The following is a 26,314-nucleotide window of genomic DNA, read 5'->3' on the forward strand; positions in this document are numbered from 1 at the left end:
TGCAAGGCTCTGTGTTGAAGGCCATACTCTGACCTATAATTGTTGACTTTTTTTATTATATATTGTGATATGGATAGAGTTCAACTTGTCTCATTTGCACTCGTGCTACATCTTATGTATATTGTAGTGTAAAACTTAGACAAAACATGATTTAGAAAAATACATTCTTATATATAACTTTAAAAATCGAAAAGTATTATTTCCTTGAAAAAAGGAGATAACATATATATAAAAGAATTCAACCGAGAAAACAGAATTTGTTAACATTGTAATATCAGTGTAGCTGAAGGTGAAATTGATAAATCTTTACGAAAACAACTTGATATAGACATTAATATTATTTGTCTAGGATTTATGAAAATATCTAAAAAAAGATAGATAACGATTACTTCTCCCTTCATTTGATATTATGCAGCTTACCCCGTTCGTTAAAAATTCATTGACGTGAAGACAGTAGACACAACACCTGAGGAAATATTTTTACTTTCTTTTACCTCCGTTCATTTTTCGAATCGAGCGTCACTGATGAGTCTTTTGAGGACGAAAGGCGCGTCTGGCGTAAATATAAAATTTCAATCCTGATATCTATGATGATTCTATATGGTGGGAACCAACAGATGATCTACTAAAAGCAAAAGAAACCACGGAAAACTTTAAAGTTTAGCATTCTGCTTCAATTACATGTAGGAGACATGCATGCATTCCATTAACGATTTCAGCAAAGGGAGTAACAAATAAATTTAACAATGTCACTTATTGAAGAAGCCAATAAAGAGGTTAAAATATCCTTTAAGATGAAAATTAATTATACATGCAGGCTTTTACTGTTCATTTTGATTGTCATATTTTTCAAATCTATTAAGACAATAACAATCAAAACCAAGGAGTAAACAAAGACTCACAAAACCAAAGGACATTTACATCAACAGTTATAAATAATAATTAATAAACAACACGAACTCCACTAAATACCGGGAGTGAAATCAGGTGCTCCGGAAAGGTAAGCATTTCCTGCACCGTATACGGCACCCGTCGTGTTATTTCTTTGTTCAGTTCGATAATGATGGAAGGTTATTATGACTGAGGAAGAATATCAGATATGATTTCTGACACACTTTTGTCATAATGGCCAATCAGCTCATGATGGCGACTGTAAAAAGTCTTGAGTGATGACCTTAATTTGATTGATTCATAGCCCTGTCTTAGCAACTTTTGAGAAAGCAGTATTCCTTGTTCAACAAAATCAACGTACTTTGAGCTCTAGAGTAACGTATCAATTGAGATACATTTACTCCATATGCTGGTGTCGCTTGGATGTTGCTACACAGAAATGGAAAGTTGACTATAGAAAAATTAAAATCATCGCGTTTGTCATAAATTTTGGTATTCAACCTACCATCAGTAGTCATTTCGAGAAAAATGTCTAAATATGAAGCAGATTTATCTGTGTCGGTAGTATAGTGTCTTTAATTTCAAGTTCACTTGGATATATTAAATGTAAGTGATCACTGAATCTATTATTATTAAGATACAGTTCACCATCAATATACCGAAAGGTGAAATTAAAAGACCGGGCTAATTCATTTTAACTTATATTTATAATAGAGTATAAAGTGTATACTTATAAAAGAGTATAAAGTGTCAACGATAAAATAACAAAACACATAAAAAGAACGAATGTACAAGAACTGTCATATTCCTGACTTGGTACAGGCATTTTCAAATGTAGAAAATGGTGGATTAAACCTGGTTTTATAGCGCTAACCCTCTCAGTTTGATGACAGTCTCATCAAATTCCGTTAATGATGTTAACTAAAACCAGAATTCAGTATGACTATATATGGTTAACTTAGATCAACGTCCAAATCTGACGTCACATGCTCAAAATTGAAGTCCAATCATGTATTGTCAAAATGACGACGTCCAATCAGTTGTGGCCTCTCTAATCGATGCCCGATACCAATAAATAATCGATTACTGCAATTTGTGTATATGTTTTTATTTTGCAGATGAAAGACTATGCATTGCATGGCTTTCCAATCTGTCGACGCCGGCATCTTAACATTGTGCATTTTTTCTGACTGAATAATTTCTTCACTAAATCCATTGGATGTGTACTGATTTGAATTTTAGTGCTTTTTCATAAGCTGTTATTCGATTTGAACAAGCTGTCAGTAATCTCGACTACTATGATCCGAACATTTTTCGTTCAAAGTTCACGTTTAGGATTTTGTATATTTTTATAATTCAATTATCATTCCGAGTCGCCATTGGTTTTTAATTATTCAATAGTTTATTGTATAGTACACTATTTAAAGGTTAATTGTATTTAGCACTAATCTTTAATCCTTTCATTTAAATTAACTATCAGAGATTATTATATCCGTCTTTATGATAAAAATAAAATTGTGTAACAAACAATATATTAATAAATTGAAACTATGTGATAACAGCCGAAAGCCATTCTTGACAAACTTCTATGAAACATGTTTTTAATCCTAAATCCCTAATCCCCGCTTTCGACTAAACGCGAATTCACATTGTTGGATACAAAGATATTTGGTTGGATCATTTTCTGCATGTCAATCAGTCTTTTGATTGTGTATGTTGTTATATTTGTTTTTATGATGTTATTCAGTTATTTTTTTATGATTGATATATATGGATGAGAATTAAATATGTAAACTTTCCTGCGACTCGGACGTTATCAAAGTTTCCGCTAGTTTCCCCCAAAAGTAAATAATATGAAGACGTGACCAATAATCTGGTCATTCTACTCTCATATCTTTACTAAGTGTCTTTTTATTGAATGTGTAGATGTGTAAGTACCCTGCCACGTCTGTTTTGTTTATATATAAGTTTTATTCTGCTTTTAACTGATTTAAACAGTTTGTATTTTTTTTGTACTGTTACACCGCTGTCCAAGTTTATGGGCTTGGGCTTAATGAATGTTCCTGTCCCAAGTCAGGAGTCGGTAATCCGTGATTGTCGTTTGTTTTTGTGTATACATTTTACGACAATTTTTTTTATCTCTTCCGGATACCAGGATTAAATTTTATATTTGCGCAAGAAGCGTGTTTTGTCAAGCAATTTGAAAGATCTCTTTCTGAAAGCTAACAAACCTTTAGCACTTCATTGCACAACAAACCTACAGTAAATACAACATGTACAAGTGTAGCATAGTATAGTATAGTATCAAACCTGTTCTGTTTTGCTTTTCTCTTCATCCATTTTTATTTCCATTTTTTTCCATCCGATAAAGAGATATTGTTGAAAAAGGCATTTAAATTACTATGTTTCTGTAGAATCAGTTTCATTTTAAAACAATGCAAACATTTCCGGGAATTATTCTAATACATGTTTTAAAAGTTAGAAATGAATGTTCTGACGAGATTTACACTAGAACAGATGTTTAGAACTCCAATATAATTGTGTACAGTTTTGACTCATCTGAAACGTATTCATATTTACAGGTAAATATAAATGAATGATATCTTGTGGGCTAGCTGAATCAGTCAAGAAAATGTTAGCTTTTTTTCTGGTGGAACTTTTGATTTATTTTGTATACATAAACACGCTTAAGACTGACACGCTTTAGGGTAAGATTATTAAGTTGGTATGGATACAGATTCAATGAAATAAGGTATTAGTATAAGTATTATTTTATTTAAGAAATAATTGATACAAGCTATACTTTATTCTAGTTTTAACATAGGTAGGCATTATATTCGTGATTATTTGTGCCCTAGCGATAGTTAGGGCTAAAATAATCACGAATATAATGCCTAACCATGGTAAAACTGCAATAAAGTATAGCTTGCATCAATTATTTCGATTCTGAAGAGACCAATTAAGGTAATTTCTATCTCCGATAAGTATAAGTGTAAAAGCGTTTGTTTGTGTAGGCTCTTCCATGAACCTCCCTTTTTTGTTTGTAAACTGAGAGGAAAAAGCTGGCACTGAGATTTTCTTTTAGGGAGGAGTTTGAACAGCCAACATGAACGGTTGTCGTACCTAGGTCAAATATGTCAATTTCGGAATGCAGCACATTACAGTCATAATAAATGAATTAGTAACATCATGTGCACCATTTAAGAGTTTGAAAGTCTTTTAAAATTGAGGAAATATATAAAGTGCATGATAATATGATCAAATTTATTTTTCTGAAGATACGCATGTGCAAACTAATTTTATTAGATTTAGAGCATGGGTTTGTTCACAAAGCGAAAGAAGCACGTCCTATTAGAATACAAAAAAAACACATACAGCTACACAATACAAATGGATTATTAAATTGCCAGCCAATTGACTGATAATAACAAAATATTATTGCAATACTACGTTTTTATGTTTTTATAAATGATTGTAACAAAAGAATCTTCTTATAATATTTTGTCTACATGGCAGCTAATGCGCCTTTAAAAAAATATTAAATAACAGGTCCCTACCTATATTCAAAAGCACAAATTTAGAGGGGAATGCGTGCATGTTGTTATCATTCATACAACAAAATTCGCAATACAATTACCTACATGTAGCTTTGAATGAATACTCAATTTTACGTGACTGCATATTTAGTAGAACAAATAAAAAAAAATATTTCCGTATACTGTTGTGGTTTCAGGCAGAAACAAGTCTTTTATGCTTGTGTGTTACATCTTCACATGTCGTCAGTGAAACCTTGTGTGGAATCGATTTCAACTGCTGATGGCCGAATCTTTCTTCCATTTATTAAACACTTTCTTATGGTCAGTACCGTTCTCACATTTCCATGATGCATGAAGTTTGCTGTACTCTAGCTTTCCTTCCAAAGTAATTATCATACCTCTTCCTCTTCTATGTTGTAAATGTTTGGAACCAGATACTACAGATCTTACTAAGCCTGGTCTTTTTATTATAACATTTCCGCCGATAAAAGGTTCCCTCATATGAAAATAGTAATATCTGCCAGGGTCGATTACAGCCTTTAAATTGGACTCTATTTGTCTTCTTTCAAGGAAGTTACCCCAATTAAAACTAAACAGAGATGTCCGGTTTTCATGTACAGGTACGCATTTTTCTACTTCTACATCAATTGATACTTTTCCTGCGTTGCAGACAATGAAAATATTATCTAAAAAATAAAATGTAAAAAAAATAAATAAATACTGTTACTTTAAAATGGTTGTTAGTGTTCTACAACTTGCTGTGGGGTGGATATTTAGATGGGTCATTTTCAAAAAATGTCGAATTTTGAAATTGAAAATATAAAAGTTACATATTCAAACAACCCTCTAAGCAAATCAAAACAAACAGTAGGTCCGAGACCACAATTGTCGTCCCTTGATTTCGTTGTTCCTAGTGTTGACAGTGGGTTACTTGCCATTAATTTTTATACCCCTTCCAAATTTATTTCTCCATGTTTAATGCCTCAAATTGCAAGTAGGGGGTGAAATTACACTGTAAAAAAATTTGGGTCAAGAATTTTAAAGGAAAGTAGTGATTTGGTCCAGGTGAAAAAGGTTGAAAATTAGCACTTCGGAAGCTGTCAAAAGATTTCAAGACGCCCTTAACATAAAATTGTCCATATTTTGAGTTAGAGCCGATGAAGTTTTCTATAATTTTGATATAATTTGTCCCAAAAGTAGTACAACACACTGTAAAAGTTTCTTTTAGAAAGCGCAGGTGGGATTTTTTTTATTTTCATTTATGTTCTAAAAGAAATGCACTACGAAATAATTGTGGTCTTGGACCAGTACTTTAAGAACAATATATTAAAAGATGCAATCTTAATGATGTCATACAAGAATATGTTGAAACATTTTTTGATCGGTGGTACATTATTTTGTCTATCCTGTTACCATTTTCAAAAGAAATTGTGGGTTATTAAGAAAAGGTTTAGATCAAATGTTAAGCTTGTTTTACGTAGTCAGTTTGATGGTTTTCAAGAGAATAAACTTCTATATATATTCATTCTGTAATATAATAGATTATTTGCCAATTTTCCAGGTTGTACTGAAAAATGCCTCTAAAAATTGGTTTTCAAAGGTTGTAAAAATTACCACCAGTAATGCAAGTCTAAGATAGCAATTTATATTGTTCGGCATTTTTTCACCCTTTCAAATAAACCCAACGTCATAAATCCCTCATAAGTTAGTTTACTCTTCTCTTTATTTCATTAATAAATAAATTTGGTGTATTTACTGTCTTCTGATTGGTTAAAAGAATTAGCTTTATTTTCAATGTTATCAATTTTTATGGCGACACGCCCACTCTAACGTTGTGTATTCATACGCAAACATCTGTGTACGTTGTTATTTGTATTAATATATATCTTTGAGCCTTATTTTTGATAGAAATTTATTTATAATGAATGGCTGTTATTTATTTTGAATTTATTGAACCATAAAATTAATTTTTGACTCTTCACATTTAACATAATCCGCGAAATTTTTGACTCTTCACATTTAACATAGTCCGCGAATTCACATTTAACATAATCCGCTTCGCGGATTATGTTAAATGTGAAGAGTCAAAAATTAATTTTATGGTTCAATAAATTCAAAATAAATAACAGCCATTCATTAAGTAACAGGAACGTACAAAAGTCTATCCTGTTACCTTTTTGTCTATCCTGTTACCGATATCAGTATTGCACTTGCGAATGCTTAATTGGGAGGATTAAGACGTTATTATAACCTTAAGGTAACACGATACCGAATGGCATATCTCCCGATTTCCCAAATTTTTTGCATACGTGTTCTTTGAATCGAGTTACATCGGAATATGTAATAAAAAATGGGGGTCACCATTTTTGTTTTTTTGTAATTTTCATAAGAAAACGTCAATTTTGGCGAAAAATTTACTTAGGTATATAGGGAAAATGCCTTTTTTTCGGCTTACCTTTTTAGATTTTCGAATGGATGGTTATTTTCTTATATACGGAGAAAAACAAAAAAGTAACATAATATCCAGGATTGCATAGTGAATCCATACACGTATAGAAACTCATATGTCACCATCCTTGTTTTTGAAATAAATGGCTTCAAAGTTGATCGATAGGCCTAGAATTTGACCAAAAACGTGTGACGTTATGGTGTACGGAATATAACGTTATTCCTTCTCAGAGAAATGGAGAAAAAAATATGTGTCGGGATCTGAATGAGTATATTTTATTTTCATTTCCCCTGTCGACTGTCGTAAAGTTCCTAGTAATGCAATATAAAATTCTACTGAATCAGATATAATTTTATTTCGTCCTGCACATGGAATTTCACTCATATGAATTAATATCAATATCGTCTGATTTTCACATCATACGAGCATATACTTGAAACTTGCGTGAACAGGTTCCATGTGAATCGTATGATAATAGTTCATGCATAAATCACCGGAATTTTGTACACGTTAAATTCACGTAAATATTTGAAATAAAATTATTTAAATAATATCTTTGTTGTAAAATTTGATTAAAACCATAAAAAATTCCTTCAGATTTTTGTTAAGTTTACGTGAAAATTAAATGAAATATTTCACGTGAGATTCATCATTACTGATTTTTAACTCCATCATATTAGACAATGGTGGTATCATCACTGCATCCCGTGATGCATAAATATAGTATTTCACAAAATTTGATTCATTTAACTGTTTTTTAATTGCTCGGTTTGATGGTTGTTTAACGTTCAGTGGCAAATAGTTCATGCATGTTCGGGACGATACAATACAATTTTGAAAACAGTTGTTTATAAAAGACACATTTGATGTACCAGTCAAAAAAGATTAAACATTCTGTTATTAGTGAAAATTATGAGGAAAAATAATAATCATGATAAAATACACATTCCAAAAAATAGAATAACAAAGCTCCAAGAAAAATTCAAAACGAAAAAAATCCCTTTTCAAATGACGAAATCAAAAGCTGAAAAACATCAAAAGAATGATAAACAGCTGTCATATTCTTGACTTGGTACATACAATACATGTAGTATAGTGTATTCTGCGTGGTGTAAATGTGTTACTTGTTTACTCAGCAAGTCGGACAAACCTTGCAAACTGTTAACCCGAATTAATTCAGTTGTTATATTCCGCTTACTACATTAAGTAAGTAGGAGAGATCGATTACGGGGAGGGACTGAATTATTCGGGTTAGCAAACTGTATGCAAAATTTCACAAATTTCAACATTCTGTCATTTGTGAAAAAATATTTACATAACAAATCTTGAAATCATATATGCATTCTTTATATAAGTAAAACAACTGCGAAATTTAAAAGTTCCAGCTTGAAATTCAACCTGTATCAGATGTAAGCCGGAGTCTGTACTCTGTGTGCCTTTGTATTTTATCAAAATGCCTAATCCAGCAACCTGTCATGAAACAAAAAAGAAACTCCAGACGATTATGCGCACCTATAATATGAATAGTAACACCAGGTACATAGTTTTAAAGCTGAAGTAAAACTACTGTAGTCCTAAATAATTAGCCGAATTAACCCTATATATACTAAGTGCGGGATTAACGGTCGAACGGACAAATGTAAAACAATATGATGAAACGTGCTCTATAAGTAATTTGGTGACAATGCATATTTTTGAATATGCAGTTCATATAATGGAATGGTAATTTGGAGATCTGAAATGTAGTAGCAATGTTAGAAGGCTAGCATTTCCGTCATTTCGTCTTTGGTGGAAAGTTGATTAATTGGAAATTTTACCGCATCTCCTTATATTTCGTAATGGTTTGAATTTTCTAGAGAAGAGCAAAAGTTTTAAAAGACTTAAACTAATATTAACCAAGAGACTGAAATGTTACTGTGACAATTATACTACACATACTCAAAATTTTCCAACTTTTACTAAAACTACAAATAAGAAGTGTAAAGATACTATTCCAATTAGCATTAGTTACGATTTTCTTGATGTCTTCAAGGTGTTGATGTCAGTTAATAAATGCCCAGCTGTTGCTATCTTATAAATTGCATATCACATATCTCCATTTATCATTCTATCAGCCAACTTTTGTACAAATAACATGTACATGTACACAAAAAAAAAATATTTGTACTTGTACTTTTACAAATAAAGTCTCATGTTACCCCACTTCCAAAATGAGCAAGCGGTAACGTAGATATTTAGTTTTGCGTAACTGTTCAATTTTGGTCTTCCTCGCGGTCTGCGTTTAAACTTTTTCGAATTTTTTGAAAAAAATAGAGGCAATGATTTAAATGTTAACAACTAAAGTTCCAAGTGACGGGAGTAAATTGTAGGATTGATTGCTTTGATTATTGGTTGGTTAACGTCCAGTGGAAAATATTTCATGCATGCTCAGGACGAGAACAAGTTAACAATAAATACAATAGGTAGGTTTTGCAATAGAGGCAGGGCATCCGCGATGATAGTCGGGAACATTTTAACTGACGCTATACATGTATATATATACTTGTATACTCGTTCTAAAAACTAATTTTAAGAAAGAAACTTTTCGGACCTTTTCCGACGCCTAGTATGCGAGCAATATGGCCCCCAGAGCCCTAAAAGGTAACTTTGTTAATTTTCTTTCAGTCGTTTTGTCTTCCAACTTGTACATATACATTCTTTCCAATTCAAAACTAAAAAAACACCGAATACCCATGCAAGGTAAATTAACACGAATATAAAATCTAAATGATTTCAAGATCTAGCTTTTTTACAGTCTCTTGCCGTTTGAAAAATAAAAAGTCAGTCGTTTGCATGTAAATTTCGAGAAAAAAATTATAACGGAACCAGGGAACATGGAACCGGTCTGACTACAGCCAGCCCCAACTACCAACTTGCGTTTGTAGACGCAAGTGGATACTCGGGGCGGGCTTTATTCAGACTCAAACGGAACCTTAATTTTGTTATTTTATTTCTGCCGAATCAATTGCCCATGTATTTCTCAGCCTTCGTTAACTTTCTAATGCTTCATTCCGATGTTGCTGTCCGTCCTGAATAGACCACAGGTATTTGGGGCATGTTTTGGACCTCACTAAAAAAAAAAAAAATTTTTTGGGTGTTTTTTTTTAATTTATTTACAATTTTCTACAATGTATAAACATATATAAAGTCTCAACAATCCATTGCTAGTCGATTACAATATTTTTTTTACTATCCATACGAGCCCCAAGTGAAAAAAGACGGGCTCGTATGGATAGTAAAAAAATTATTGTGATCGACTAGCAATGGATTTTTGAGACTTGATATATGTTTATACATTGTAGAAAATTGTAAATAAATAAAAAAAACACCAAACATTTTTTTTTTAGTGAGGTCCAAAAAAGGGGGGGTCCATGCCCCAAATACCTGTGCTATAAATTAGATTTCTACTTTCAAAACAAAATTTCATGGGGATACAACGCGAATCATGAATAAGTACTTATTGCAAAAATAAACCAAGGTTTACTTTTATAAATTGTTATTTGGATGGAGAGTTGTCTCATTGGCACTCACACCACATCTTCCTATATCTATACCAAGAACAAAAATAAAGTGATAAAACTGTGTCTGTTATGCATAAGAACATATATAGATAAAGCGTGCAGATGCTTAAATATCAAAGAAACAGAATATTTAAAAAGTAAAGTAATACTTTTTAAAGATTAACAATGAGCAGAATGATTGCCGGAAAACGATAAAACAATCTATGTCAAATAACCGCTACGTATTGCATCAAAACTCGGCACTCTGCATCTAGGGAAAGTTACCGTTGAAAATGCCACACAAAACCCGCTGCATTGGCTTATATGTGTGAACGTTATTCGATAACGTCAGGAACGATAACTCATGGCGTAACGTCATTCGGTATCGTGTTACCTTCTACAATTGTCTATCCTGTTACTGTAACCATAGTAACAGGATAGACACATTTCTTCGTTTGTTATTGCTGTTGTGAAATAACTACTCCCTTTGGTGAAGTGATTATGTTTTTCTATTGTGAATTTGGTTTCCAGCACGTTATTGCACTTTTTACAAGTATACTGTTGGTGTAAGTAATCAAAATTGGTGGTAACAGCATAGACATGAAAAAAAGTAAACTCTATTTCTTTTCTCTACAATGTCGTTCAACAAACGAGGCGTTTTAAATGTAAAGATACCTTTGCACTTTTGAGATCAACACTGACTGATTCAATATTCATAGGGAGAATAATTTAACGGCTGATTTGAGTAGCGGTAGCAGGAAAGACATGAACCTCCCGTACGCTGATTCAATTTAGTTTGTAGATAATGTGTTACATACAATAATAAAGAAGCTACGATTTTTCGTTAGAGTAATATTTAACGTTCTTAAAAAGTCCCTTTTGCAGATATCAAGGCGATCAGAAAATCGCAAAAAAATCATTTGAAATGTGTTTTTCTGACACAGTACGCATACAAATACCCCAAAATCGGCCTTAAATGCAGTTTAATCTTATCAAAATAGATGTAAGGTGTGTTTATTATTAATGTTCTGAATCACAAATCCGACAAGCTTTCATTTTAACCATTACAACTGAAATTTCCATTAGAAATACAAAAATTAGCATGGGTGTACTGAAAATTCGACATTTTTTGAAAATGACCCAGACGGGTGATATCAGTTTAAGGCAAACGCAGAAAAGCAAAAACAGCTACAACAAAATAAGGCGTCCAGTCAACTAGATATTATTTCTAAACATTTACCTCGAACTTGGCAAAAGTGGTCATCTCAGAGTCGATGAAAAACGACACCATTTCAATTTTGTAATTATGATTGATATGTCTCACCTTAGCAGCAATAATCAACCTTCGTCAGCGTATGGAGTACATTATCAATACATACGTATGCAAGAATTTGCAGCTGCAACTCGGTAATCGGCGTTTGAGCAAAAACTTCACACGTAATACAAAATGGTCTTTACTTATATATTATATAAAATAAAGTTGCTTATCTTTTGAATTACTATAGTTTCCTTGTTATTCAACTTCGTGATGTTCTACACAAGACTCACCAGTGACGCTCATATCAAAATATTTATAAAGCCAAACATGTACAAAGTTGAAGAGCATTGAGGACCGAAAATTTCAAAAAGTTGTGCCAAATACGACTAAGGTTATCGAAGCCTGGGATAAGTCATACTTTTGCTATCAGTAAATTTGTAAAATTGACTACATAATTGATATTCATTGACTTCTGGGCTGGTGATACCCTCAGAGGCATCGACCCATTGGTGTAACAACGTCAGATGAAACCTGTCATACTGACATGTTTTCACATTTCCATACACCAAATTAAGTTCACCTTTGTCCTAGTTTCGAAGAACAGAACAAAACATAACATCACACAACGATAAAATATAACATAAAAATAATGTCAACGTCAGATGTAAATTCTCGATGGTAGATTGAATTAACTAATATTTATAGAAATATTAAAACACCAAATCATCTGAATTGATTTCTTAAATATTTGGAAGGCATGAACAATTTTAAATAAAAGTTAATATTGCTGTATCAACTCATTTATTCCAACTTGTTCCATGATTCTTTAGATTGCTTCATGAGTTGATTATTTATCAAAGTCAAGGTCGGTAAATTTAGGCAGCAATACTTTAAAATTTATCAAATATCAAGTTTTCGAGCAACAATCACACAATAAAATTTTTGTTGTAAGTTCTACGTTATGAATTTGTAATACGTGCAAATGTTGTAATTTCTACGTTATGAAATTGTAATACGTGCAAAAAAATTATCATGCACAGACACTTAGTTTAGTATATACATGCATTTATTCAATAATTTCCATAACATTATATTTACCAGAAACCTGCATCATTTTACCCAAGATATCCGTATTTGGCTCTCTTTTTAAACTTTTTTGGATTCGAGCGTCACTGATGAGTCTTTTGTAGACGAAACGCGCGTCTGGCGTATATATAAAATTTAGTCCTGGTATCTATGATGAGTTAATTTGTACATTGTTTGGGCATTATATTAGACCGTGCGATACTAATCAAATCATTTTAAAACATTTTCAACTAAGGACAGAAGCAGTTTTTTATTTTTTGTTTCGTCACATAATTCTTGCCTTGCTTTGCTTTGCATTTCATATTAAATGTTATTCTTTTTTCATTTGATTTTTTTTATTTCTGTGCATATTTTACTGTTTGTTCTTTTACTTGATTTAACGAAACATTAAACATCTGATGTTCTTAAGTTACCTGGTTGAATAATCTGAACTATGATAAGAGTGAGGCATCCAGCGATAAAACCAGCAAGTTGAACTGAAATATATATTTATAGATATAGGAAGATGTGGTGTGATTGCCAATGAGACAACTCTCCATCCAAATAACAATTTATAAAAGTTAACCATTATAGGTCAATGTACGGCCTCTAACACGGAGCCTTGGCTCACACCGAACAACAAGTTATAAAGAGCCCAAAATTACTAGTGTAAAACCATTCAAACAGGAAAACCAACGATCTAGTCTATTAGTACGATGACCGAATAAAGAAAAGTCGCTTATTTAAGGAGTTTAATCGTCATTCGGACTATACGGCTATAAATCACAGTATTGGTAGATCAAATGTTAAACTTAACATTTTGACTTGTCGTCAAAAAAGCGTACGGCGCATTTTTTGTAAAATAGGCTTTGAAGTACGTAAGTTAACTTAAACCAAAATTCGACTTAAACAAGTTTTAAGGTCTACATTGTAAAATAACGTCCGTGCTATGATTTCTGTTATTACAACATTGCTGTTACACCTTATTTTAACGATTTCAAATAAAGTTTAACAAAATTAATCCGTTATTAAAGAGTTAATGTAAAAAAAATGACATTACGAATATTTTGCATTGAATAGAGAACGTTTCAATTCAATTTCATCATTTTTAAACTCAAAATGTACATTAATTAACATTTATATGATATTTCATACCTTTATTAATCAATAATATTAAATTCATTTATCTCAGAAGCACTAATCAGTCCGATATGCGGTTTAAATAGAACAAAAGAATTCGACCTCTTGTGTTTAGAAGGTAGAAAAGTGAAATAAACTTTGTATACGGTTGTCAAGATGTCACAAAAGTTACTTTCCGTAAAGTCATTATAAATATTTGCATTCACGTTGTTTAATTTTCATATTGTACAATTGTTAACAATGCAACTTGCAAACATTCGTTTTTAAAACGACCATGAGTCAAGCTGTTACGTCATTTAGGGGGTCTCCTTAAAAACTGCTACTTTTTTTTGCCCGACATAGAAAAAATCTGGGGAAAATTACAAAAATTGAGAAATGAATTGTCAATCGTTTAAGACCATTCCCAAAGTAGCACACCTAAAATTGACATTTGGACGCAATTTCAAAGTTGGATGTTATATGACGGGGTTTTGTTAATTAATTTACGCATCGAACACACCCGTCCTATATAAGTAACATCACATGACTTTTAAGCGATTAAAACTATTTTTTTCTAAATAATATTTACAAGTCATGTTTGACATGTTTTTTTCTTAAACAATTACATTTACACCGACAGTCATAATTTCTGTATTATTTTAAAAAGTTGTGTTACACATTTTGTTACATCGTAGTTATACAGTAACCCGGATTGGTTGATCATTGTGAAGTTGCATATATTTATATTGTTGTATTCCTTTTGTTTGTGTTAACCAATTGTTGTTCGGAATTATTTTTTATACATCATTTATTGATGTTGCAATTTTTTTTTAATTTAGTTTGCGTCTTATTTCTTTGGTGTCATATTTTGGCTATGCTTGTGTTCGATCATACAGTATAATAAGTCGGTAGTTGCCCGCGAATGGGTTTTTTTTAATTTCTTGTGACTCTTTGCGTCTTATTTGTTGATTGCAGGTTTTTGTTTTGTGTCATGTGGAGATATGGTGTGATTTTGTTTTTCATTTGATGTGTTTGCATCTTAGATTGGGATTGCACGGAGTTATTTCATGATTTCTTTTGTGCTATATTTTCGATACATTTTGATTGCCCCACCTACGATAGTAGAGAGGCATTACGTTTTCTGGTCTGTGCGTCCGTTCATTTGTTCGTTCGTTCGTCCCGCTTCAGGTTAAAGTTTTTGGTCGAGGTAGTTTTTGATGAAGTTGAAGTCTAATCAACTTGAAACTTAGTACACATGTTCCCTATGATATGATCTTTCTAATTTTAACGCCAAATTAAAGTATTGACCTCAATTTCACGGTCCACTGAACATGTAAAATGATAGTGTGAGTGGGGCATCCGTGTACTATGGACACATTCTTGTTAGTCTATCTTATAGCCTCTTACAATTGGCTCACTCTATTTTTCTCATACATGCTCACTATTACAAGTCAAGTACTATAGTAGTACACCGGTGTCATCATATTTCATGTACTACACATGCGTATATATATATATTACTCGAATGTGAAACATGCAACAATACTCTACCAAAGCAAGCCAGGAAACAATCCATCAACAAGGAAGTAAGTTAATCATTTAACTTTAAAGGGGGTATGGTTTTTTTGTCTGAGCGCGACCATTTATTGTTCGCCTCCACCAATCAAATATTTTTCTTTCAAAACTTAACACTATAAGGTTTTAGAAGATCAGAATTCATAATATTTTTTTCTGGTTTTAAATTTTGCCTCGCAACAATATTTTTTCGAACGAATTTTGAATCAGACGATATTTTTTTTTAATCGGAATCTTACCCCTCACTCTGTTTAATAATTTGAAGTTAAATTTTCGTTCCCGTATGTAAATAACCAGCACAAAGACTCTCATTTTTTTATATACATTTGAAGACTTCCATCGCACTGTTCAAACCAATATTCAGTGGCGGATCCAGAATTTTACATTAGGGGGCGGGGCTGACTGAGCTAAGGGGAGCTCGCTCCAGTTAAGCTTCAGTGATTCCCTATGTTTAATCAAACATTTTTCCGACAGTTTTGTACAAGAGTTAGTCCTTTGTTGTTTTAATAATAAAAACGGAACTATTATGATGTTATGGGAAATATCGAGTTTGCTTGATATTGACTAATCAAAAATTCATGTGATAGTCACATGGTAATGTTTGGGATGCTTAAACCTTTGACATATTTTGAAAGTTGAAAAATGAATATACTAATTTAAAGACCTTTTTTTGGTGTTAACATTTACGGTTGACTAGCATATTTTATGTAGAATGTACAACCTGTTTTATTTAAAAAAAAAATGATGATTCTAAAAGATAACGAAAACAAGAATGTGTCCTCAGTACACGAATGCCCCACTCGAACTATCATTTTCTATGTTTAGTGGACCGTGAAATTGGGGTAAAATCTCTAATTTGGCATTAAAATTAGAAAGATCATATCATAGGGAACATGTGTACCAAGTTTGAAGTCGATTGGACTTCAACTTCATCAAAAACTACCTCGACCAAAAACTTTAACCTGAAGCGGGACAGACGGACGAACGAACGGACGGACGGACGGACGCACAGACCAGAAAACATAATGACCCTCTACTATCGTAGGTGGGGCATAATTAAGCATATGCTCTTTTAACTGTTCTTGAACAGGGCTCCAAATTAAAAAAAAAAAAGAAGGGTTCAGATGATCAAGTTCTTTGAAGAAGGAGAAAGGGGAAACCAATGGCACTGCTATATCATCTCAGAAATTATATAAATTATTACCATCAGTATTACAAGGCTATGAAGGATGCGTTCGCATCTCTTCTGTTATGGATACGTTTGACAAATTCTGTATATAAAAACAAAAGGTTCCTTTTGTGGCATAACTTTATTCATATAGATTATTTCTCCTACATATCTTTATATATTGCTTTCTTCAGTTCAAATTGGAATCTCAGATAAGCATCTGGTACTTTAAAACCTCTCCTCTCTGTTCTATGCCTCTGTTCGACATGTGCACTTCAGAATAATTCCTGACTGTCAGATGTATAGCAGAACTTTCACACAACTTCTTGATAAAACTGCTGTCTATCTCCCTTTTCGACACTGCAAATATAAAAATCGAACAGGCAATTAAAGAGGGGGTTGCAACCACATGTTCCCCGTACAAACGGATCGGAACTAAGAGCTCTTTCCCGGATCCGCCACTGGATTTATACATCAGATGCATCACAAAATATAAACATGTTATTAAATATACTAGAATATGAAATAAAGAAAAATATTAATCGAAAATGTTGAATTATAATTCATGTCTACGAAACCCAAAGTTCCTACTTAATTGGCCATGTTTTCAAATCATATCAAATGTTTTCATTGGTCTTCACATGTTAGAAAAATGTAGGTTATTGCATATTCTTCAGAGCTGTATCTTGAACTAATGAATTGAAAAAGATGGGATGGATATACGTACTTAACATTTGTCTGTATTTTCAACATATCTAACAAACATGTGAGAAAAATTAGTTTTAGAATACGAAATATCTCTCTCATTCTGTAAACAGATATTGTAGGATTGTTAAGGTATTTTGGTGTTTTTCAAAGCCCCCCCCCCCCCCCTTATTTTTTTGTAATATAAACCACAAAAAACATTTAGTTAGGATAAAGAACTAATAAACGATAGTCCTATAATGTAAGGCTTCGGAGTTTCATTTCATTTACATTCAACATGTTTATCGGATTTTTTTTACTATCAATGTTGAACCGTTATTTTTTATCGGATTTTTTTAAACTACCAATGTCGAACCGTTGAACCGTTCAACATTGATAGTAGACAAAAATTCGATAAAAAATGTTGAATGTAAATGATATATTAAAGGACAATATATAAGACTTCTGAGATTCATATGATTTACATTCAACGGTTTTATCGGATTTATTTTATACTATGAACCGTACAACATCACTAGTAAAAAAAAATCCGATATAAAAACGTTTAATATAAGTAATATGAACCTCCGAAGTCTTATATAATATCACTACGGTAAATGGAATAGTTGAAATTCAGTTAATTGAGTGTGGAAGGCTATTTTAATCCACTTTATGAGTGTGTATTATATAATGTTACAATGTAACAAACCTATCGAACACACCGTGAAAAATAACATTATCTCCCCTGGAAATGCTTAACAACAAGATACAAAAAGCTGCTACCTTTTTTTGCCCTATATCACATAATTATGAAAACACATTACATAGATAGGGAATACTGTGCTTGTGTACACGTTTGAATGTGTAGGTGGCACACTCAGAACGATCGTCTCTAGATTTTTTTTTTAAATTCGTCCCGGCCTTTCCGGGTTCACGTAGCAACACGTTTCTTTCCTTTCCAGCTATTCCTGATTATGAATAAACCCAAAACATGCATTTATCCCAAAGCAACAACTATTAAACAACTCACCTATATCAATGGTGATCGTCTAATTCCTAGCTGATTCCTTTAATTGTACCTTTCTTGACGAAACCCATCGTTGTAGCGTCTACCATTGGAGGTAGCGAAATTACATGATTTGACAGGAGAGCGAAATAAACAAGTGTTATATATACATATTTCGTTATAAATAATGGTTGCTAGTTCACAGTCTGGTATCTGTATCACTCCGGAATCGGAAAGGGTTATTCCGTATCCGGACTGATATTAGCTCTCTCTCTTTTTCTTGTTACTGCGGGTGGCAGACGGAATTTTATTATTGAGAGTAAAATATAACAAATAATCTATTTTGTACGTATTTGATTGTGTCCTTTATATACAAAGTCCCCCAAGGATACAGAATGGTGGAGGTCCCTTAAACTAGTGTAAATAGTGCTGTGATCTGTACATTTTTTGTTCCGTGACACGTGGTACTCTCAGATCTGCAGTGACATCACAACATCTCTTGCTAGACTTTGGCTGTTGAGGATTTGTCGACGAATGGTGACCGACTGTGCATAATTATTTTTTTTTGTGTATATATACTATGTGTTAATAATAAAACTGTAAATAAAGAGAATTTTGGTCCTTGATCTATTAATAAAGTGAATGTATGGGTGTAGATTTTACATGCTTGGTGAGAACAGTCTTGCCATATTCATCCAAATATTTTTTCGGTGAGAACTGTCTTGCCAAATTATAATATTATAACTCGATTTACTAGTATGATATAAGATACCAACCAAATCGTCTTTATTTATGGAAGAATCAATTGAAAATAGACCAGACTCGAAACAAAATAAATCGGTGTCACAATTTTTTTTAAACGACTCATTTTTGAAGGCTCATGCTTTAACTGAACTGTTTTCTTTACAAACTCCACCACATGATTCATTACATGCGCCAATAACTCATTCAACAGCAGTTAGACCAACAGTTAAACTTCCGTTTTCTGAACCTTATTCTATTCAAGAAGAACTCCCCCCTACACAAATATCATTTCAACCAGAACCTAGCGTCGGCGTGTCGCTTCCACACACATTTACTAATAAAATGGAAAATTTGGCTACGTGCTCTAAGTTTCACGGATATCCTCAAGATAATGGACATACGTTTTTGACTGAATTTGAATCTTTCTCCACATTGCATGGTTTATCTGAATTTAACCTGACTGACAAGCGCATGCTAGCTGCTTTTCATTTACACCTCAAAGGTCCGGCTTTAACATGGTACAACTCATTAAGCGATGAAAGCAAATCCGACTGGAAAAGTGTCCGAATTCTTTTTAAGGAGAAATATGTAAATTTCTGTGGGCATGGGGCTAACGCACTTATGCATAGTGAAATTTTCCAGAACTTGTCTCTGTCGTCCTGTCAAAGCGTGGAGGATTTTTATTGTTTAATTTATGAAAAGGGTAAATTACTCGCCAAGCCGGAACACGAAGTGCTCTCAAAATTCATCAGTGGCTTACCAGAGCAAATGTCATTTTTTGTCCGCGCAGGGATGCCTCAAGACATGTAAAATGCCCTCGCTTCCGCAAAAATGGCAGAAGCCTATGGTTATAGGAAACATGACGAGTCTGTTAATGCCGCGGGATTGTTCAAAAACAAATTTCATGATAATAGAAGAACCGCCGCTGGTCAAAATACTGAAGTGCACGATTTGCAACAACAAATTCAGGAGTTACGCGAACGCAAAAGGAAATGAAATCCGACAAAAGTTTTCCGGAGGCTACTACAGCGGCTTCATCTGAAATATCCGAAATGAAGGATCAGATACAGACATTAACGTCTCTGTTATCAAGCATGAATTTGCAGAATAAACCACAAGCTACAAATAACCGACAAAATACACCTTACCGCAATTATAATTATCCAGCGAATGACCGTCAAGTCAACAAAGACCGCAATAATTTTTCCGGACCGTGTTTCAAATGTCAAGGTAGAGGTCACCGACAGCGTGAATGTTATTGGAACGGTATGGGTCAAAGTTCGTCGACTGCAAAATGTCAGTTATGCCAGCAGGAGGGGCATACAGCGAATTTCTGCGCACAGTTTGATTCGGGAAACCGACAGAACCCGGGAGACAGGCACGGTCGTCCGGGATAGATTATAAAAGTGCCTTCATAGACTTCAGTTCACAAAAGAAGCATCAATTTTTGTACATAAATGTTTTTTTCTATCAGTTGAAAGTGGCTGCATTAGTTGACTCTGGCAGTTCAATCAATATCATGTCAAAATCTTTATTTGATTCTGTTTCCGACAAGCAAAAATTATCATTTGAACAGTTGGATTGTTCCGAAATTAGGCTAGCCAATAATGACACAATTAAAGTAACGGGAACGGCCAAAATTAAAATGTACATAAAGACACGAGGGGAAATTGATATTGATGTATATATTCTCCCAGTAACTTCACATCCATTTATTCTAGGGACGGATTATTTGATGAAAAACAATGTTGTGTTAGATTTTAGCAAAATGTCTTGTCAATTGAATACCGCAAATGTTCAAACTCAAAAGCGACTTAGCCTTGAACCAAATACAGAAACTATTGTTTGGGCTAGGGTTCCGAATTACATTACATTGGGACTACAAGGTGTGTGCTCCAAAAGCAAGTTTTCGTGTAGTAAAGGTTTACTTGTAGCTAAAGCTGTTGTTACCGTACCGTACAATAGGCAAGTTCCGGTTAAACTTTTAAATCCAACAAGTGAGAATGTCGTTATTCCGAAAGGCCGTACAATAGCAGAATTTAGTGTACTAAATAACGAATATGAATGTGCATCATTTTCAGATACTATACCGGAAGTACAGCATGTAGACGTTTCCGAAACTATTGACTCACCTCATTCAAAATTTACTTGTTCGAAACCCGACTATTCAAAAGTAAAGTCCCTGTTTATCTTACCCGAAAATTTGCAAGAAACTGAATCAGATAAACTAGCGTGTTTGTTGCATGACAATTTAGATCTTTTCGTCACGGAAGATAACCCAAATTTAGGCTTTACTCGTGTTGTGGAACATAAGATTTTACTAAAACAGGACGCCGTTGGCAAACACCAAAAGCCATATCGCCTCCCCCTTTTAAGAGGGAAATTTTGAGAGAACATCTTGACAATTTATTAAAACAAGGTATTATTGCTCCTGTGAGTGAAACAGAAGATTTATTAATTACAAGTCCTATTGTACTAGTCACTAAGCGATCCAAGAATTCTGCAAAACCTTGCGCCCAAGACTTCCGATTTTGTTGCGATTTTCGTTTCTTAAATTCACAAACTAGGGAATTCAAATATGCAATACCAAACTTACAAGAATTGACCGAATCGTTCAGCGAAGTCATATCGAATTTTATATCGTCAATTGATCTTTCTTCAGGTTTTTTCCAAATGGGACTTTCAAACGACTCTAGCCAATATACAGCTTTTAACACATGTTTTGGTACTTATAAATTCAGTCGATTACCAATGGGTTTAAAAACTGCTCCAAATACATTTCAAATGCTTATGGATAAGGTCTTGCACGGATTGAAATTTAAATCTTGTCTATGCTATTTGGACGACGTCTTGATTTTTTCCGACACATTCGAAAAACATTTATCCGATTTAAAGGAAGTATTTCAACGATTCCGTGCTGCAGGATTAAAATTAGGACCAAAAAAGTGTTCATTTGCAGCATCATCTTGTGTTTTTCTTGGACATCTTATCTCGAAAGACGGAATCCGCCCGCCACCAGACCGTGTAAAGGCGATTTCAGATTACCCACGACCAAAGAATATCAAGGAATTAAGACGATTGTTGGGTTTATTTAACTGGTTCAGAAAATTCATACCGAACTATAGTGCACTTGTATTTCCATTAACTCGACTTTTGAAAAAAGAGCAGATATTCACATGGCTGAGTGAACAGGAAACAGCATTTAACGATTTGAAACATAAATTGGTGAATTCCGACATACTTAGTTTTCCGAAGTTCGATCTGACTTTTCGCTTAAGTGTAGATACATCAGCACGAGGTATTGGATATATGTTATATCAGCTTGACCCAGATGACGAGACACAAAAACCACGTATTATTAGGTTTGGCTCTAAATCGTTGAGTCCGTGGCAACAATCTTACGGACCAACAAAATTAGAACTTCTAGGAATGGTCGTGAGCATACTTGATTGTGCGGATTATTTGCGTGGGAATTCCTTTATAGCCGAATGTGACCACCAAGCATTGAAACCTTTGTACCAAAAACAATTTAAAGGGGCAATTTACGAACGTTGGATGTCAATACTTCAGCAATTCTCGTTTGAAATCGTATACAAAAAGGCAGACGACATGCAAGTTCCCGATGCCTTATCTAGATGCGAAAATAGCAAAGCGGAAGTTGTAGAGAGCCCTGTTGAAGATGATCCGTTTTTTCCGTTCGTCGAAGACGTTTGCGGTAAAGTGAAATTACCAAACGGTCAAAATTTTTCCGAACTGATTGCTTCAAAAGGTGCCGATGTACAAGCAGTCCATTTAACTGACAATGCGTATGACGCAGACACATTGATTAATGACCCGTATGATGCCGATACAGATGAAAGTGACAATAATGTTAGAAAAAAATCGGTGAGAAAAATTTCGAAACAGCGTCGAACAATGAACAAGTCAGATACCGAAATCGTTGACAAAACTTTAACAACATCTGTTTTTGAACATTTATCAATTTCTACCGAAAAAATAAAACAACTGCAACGTCAGGATATCACATTGACAAAAATTATAGACTATCTCGAAAATGACACTTTACCCGAATCTCAAAAGGAGGCTAGGCGAGTTCTTTTAAAATCATCTGATTACGCCTTGATTGACAGGGCAAAAGAACACTTTTTCTTTCCCAGAATGGGAAAAATTATTCCAGACTATGTGCAATCATGTCACCTTTGCCAAATTCGCAAGGTTTCAAATAAGAAAACAAAACAGGAAATAGTGTCTTTCCCAACGCCGGCTGAACCATTTCAGGTGTGGCAGATGGACCTATGTGGCCCCTATCCACTTTCCGTTAATGGAAATACATATGTGTTTACAGCGGTTGATATGTTCACCAAATTATTATTTGCGTACCCGTTGCGAAATAAGGATGCCATAACCGTATGTGAAGCAATATACAGGATGTTTACTACTTATGGAGTTTGCCAAACTTTAATATCGGATCGTGGTAGTGAATTTACCAATAAATGTACAGCCGAATTATGTAAATTGCTTGAAGTTACACAGGAGTTCACGCTAGCATTTGCCCATCATTGCTTAGGGGCTTGTGAACGCCAACATCGAACGTTAGCAGAACGTTTAACAACTCATGTTCTAAAAGGAAAATCATGGGAAAACGAACTACATTCCGTTACATTTTCAATGAACTCGTCTGTAAACAACAGCATTGATTTTTCTCCATTTGAAATACTCTATGGGAAACGCCCAAATTTTCCGCTCATTCAATATAATAGCGCATCTTTCAAAGACATACCCGTAGATATGCGTACGTATTTTCAGGAACTCACTTGTAAATTAAATACAATACATGAAATAGTATCCAACAATGCTATCGCATCCGGCTTACAAATGGAGGAAAAGGAGAATTTGAAAACTAATAACTTAAAATTATCAATTGGTGACTATGTTTATTTACAACGTGAACCTACTGGTGTAGGACGAAAATTTCAACCAATTTTTGATGGTCCGTATGTTGTTATAAACATTCCGAGTTCACATCTTATCAAACTCCGCGACCCAACAAGGAAAAGAAAGCTGTCCGACCCCGTTCATATAAACAGGCTGAAAATAGCGCATATCCGAGCACCCGACCCTGCGCATTGTTTAGCGCCTGCACATATTGAGAGTAACGAGTCCGATGAAAATGAAACTCTCAGTTCTGACAAGAATGACGATATTGAAAACCAACCGTCCGATAGTACCGACAGTGGTCAGCCTCCTGTTAGGAGGTCTACAAGAATAGTTAACAAACCATTGCGTTTCAGAGACGACAATTTCGTAAGTGCTAATGACATTGAAAGTTCAACAGATGCCAAATCCGAAAAGGTTAAACGAATTTTGGCAAAGAAAAAAACCGGAAATCAATCATTCCTATATTTAGTGCAATTAGTCGGTGAACCGTCACAAAATGCGCAATGGAGGACGTTATCTCAATTATCAACAAAAGCGCAAGATTTGTTAATTTCACGGCCGCCGCCGCTAGTGAAATAATTTATTGTATCTACATTATGTATTATCTTGGTGATAACTGTATCGCCAATTACCTTAAATATTCCGAATTTTAAATTGCAACAGTGTCGTTAGCGTTCAATTATAAGTGTATATATATATATATAGTCAAGGTGCGTGGTAATTCTTTTGAATGGTTCTGTTTCTTCAAATTGGATTTAAAGGGTTTGGTGATAACTGTATCGCTAATAACCAGTGTTTTTTTAAATACGTATTCGAATTAGAATTAAAGTTCAATAAATTGCGAATATTATCATACTAGAATGGCCCGTGTGTGGTATTCTGCAAAGTTTGAAATGAAGTTAATGGTGTTTCATAAAACGGATTTGGTGAAAACTGTTTCGCCAAAGTGAATTACAGAATGGTGTTCTTGTGATTAGGATGGTACATTTACAGTTTTTGACTTGAATAACATTTAATGAACATTTGCTTTTATACGTTGTGTACCTAATGATAAAGTTTTATGATTATGTGTTTATATTGTTATGATATTGTAATTATTATGTTATTTATGTTGGCCTAATTTGTGTTGTATGGCCTGATAGTTGTTTACCAAATAATCTTATAACTGTGCAGTTTAGGAATCACTGGAACATTCACAGAATGATTTGAACTTTCTAGAATGATCCTTATAAACGATGCGTAATTTAAACTTCTACGTTATTCCAGAAACTTCCGTTGTAACTTTCCAGGATTTTCCACAATGTTCCTTTATAGAGTGTTCTAGAATTTTCCATGACAACACTATATATACAGACACTAAAGTTAAACTCTGATAATTAAACTTGGACATAGACATTGATAGACATTAGTATTCACAGCATTTGGATTGACACTTTTATTCTAAAAACAACATCATACTGGATTGTGACCTTAGTAGTGAACATAATATTCAGATTGGATTCCGAAAGATTTCCGGATACAGATAAAGATAACAGATTGGACTCATATTTTGACAGTTAAGTTAACAGTAATATTTGTGTAATACCTTTTGTAAACTTTTGTATAATAAATATTGTTAAATTTTACTATTGATTTGTGTCTTTTGTTGGCTACAATTTAAAGGCGATTTCTGGCCGTAACAGAAATTGGGGGCTCGTCCGGGAGACTGAACATATTTTATTCAAAATTTGTTTAATATTTTTATTATAACTAGCCAACAAAATTCTACAAAATGGCATTTGATGCTGGTAAATTTTTGAAAACGCCAGACCTGGAGAGTTATGATAATTTAAAGAAAGAGGAACTAGTGTTGCTTGCTAAACAACTGAAATTAGTTTTCAAAGTATCTATGAGAAAACAAATTATAAAAAATTTGGTTATAGACAAATTAGTTGACAAAGAAATTTTAGGTGAAGAGGCTCTTGATCTTAAGGTTGAAAATGTTGACGCATTTAAGTTAAAACAGCTTGAATTAGAACATGAACTTAAATTAAAAGAAATGGAAATGAAGGAGATGGAGAAAAGAAAAGAAGATGAATTTAAATTAAAACAGGCAGAACTGGAAATGAAGGAAAGGTTAGAAATGGAGAAAAAAGAAAAAGAAGATGAATTTAAATTAAAAGAACTGGAAATGAAGGAGAGGGAGAAATTAAAAGAACTTGAAATGAGGGAAAGGCTAGAGATGGAGAAACTGAAAATTGAAATGGTCAAAGAAGAAAGCAACACTAAAGTTCACTCGAAATCAGATTATTTTGATGCAGCAAAAAACATACGTTTGGTTCCAAAATTTTGTGAAAAAAACA

At 33.5% G+C, this 26,314-nt stretch overlaps 1 long non-coding RNA gene across 2 annotated transcripts in view; it reads right to left on the reverse strand.

The window, feature by feature from the left end:
* Window positions 1-4,189: 4,189 nt before the first annotated feature.
* The window catches only part of LOC143075207 (uncharacterized), a 51,398-nt gene continuing 29,273 nt past the window's right edge, over window positions 4,190-26,314 (reverse strand). For both annotated transcript variants that reach the window (XR_012978256.1, XR_012978258.1), the window contains exons 4-5: window positions 13,173-13,235; window positions 4,190-5,113 (exon numbers count right to left, since the gene is read on the reverse strand). This is a non-coding gene — a long non-coding RNA (uncharacterized LOC143075207). The remainder of the gene's footprint in view (window positions 5,114-13,172; window positions 13,236-26,314) is intronic.

The sequence above is a fragment of the Mytilus galloprovincialis genome, chromosome 1, assembly GCF_965363235.1.
Source record: "Mytilus galloprovincialis chromosome 1, xbMytGall1.hap1.1, whole genome shotgun sequence".
Lineage (NCBI taxonomy): Eukaryota > Metazoa > Mollusca > Bivalvia > Mytilida > Mytilidae > Mytilus > Mytilus galloprovincialis.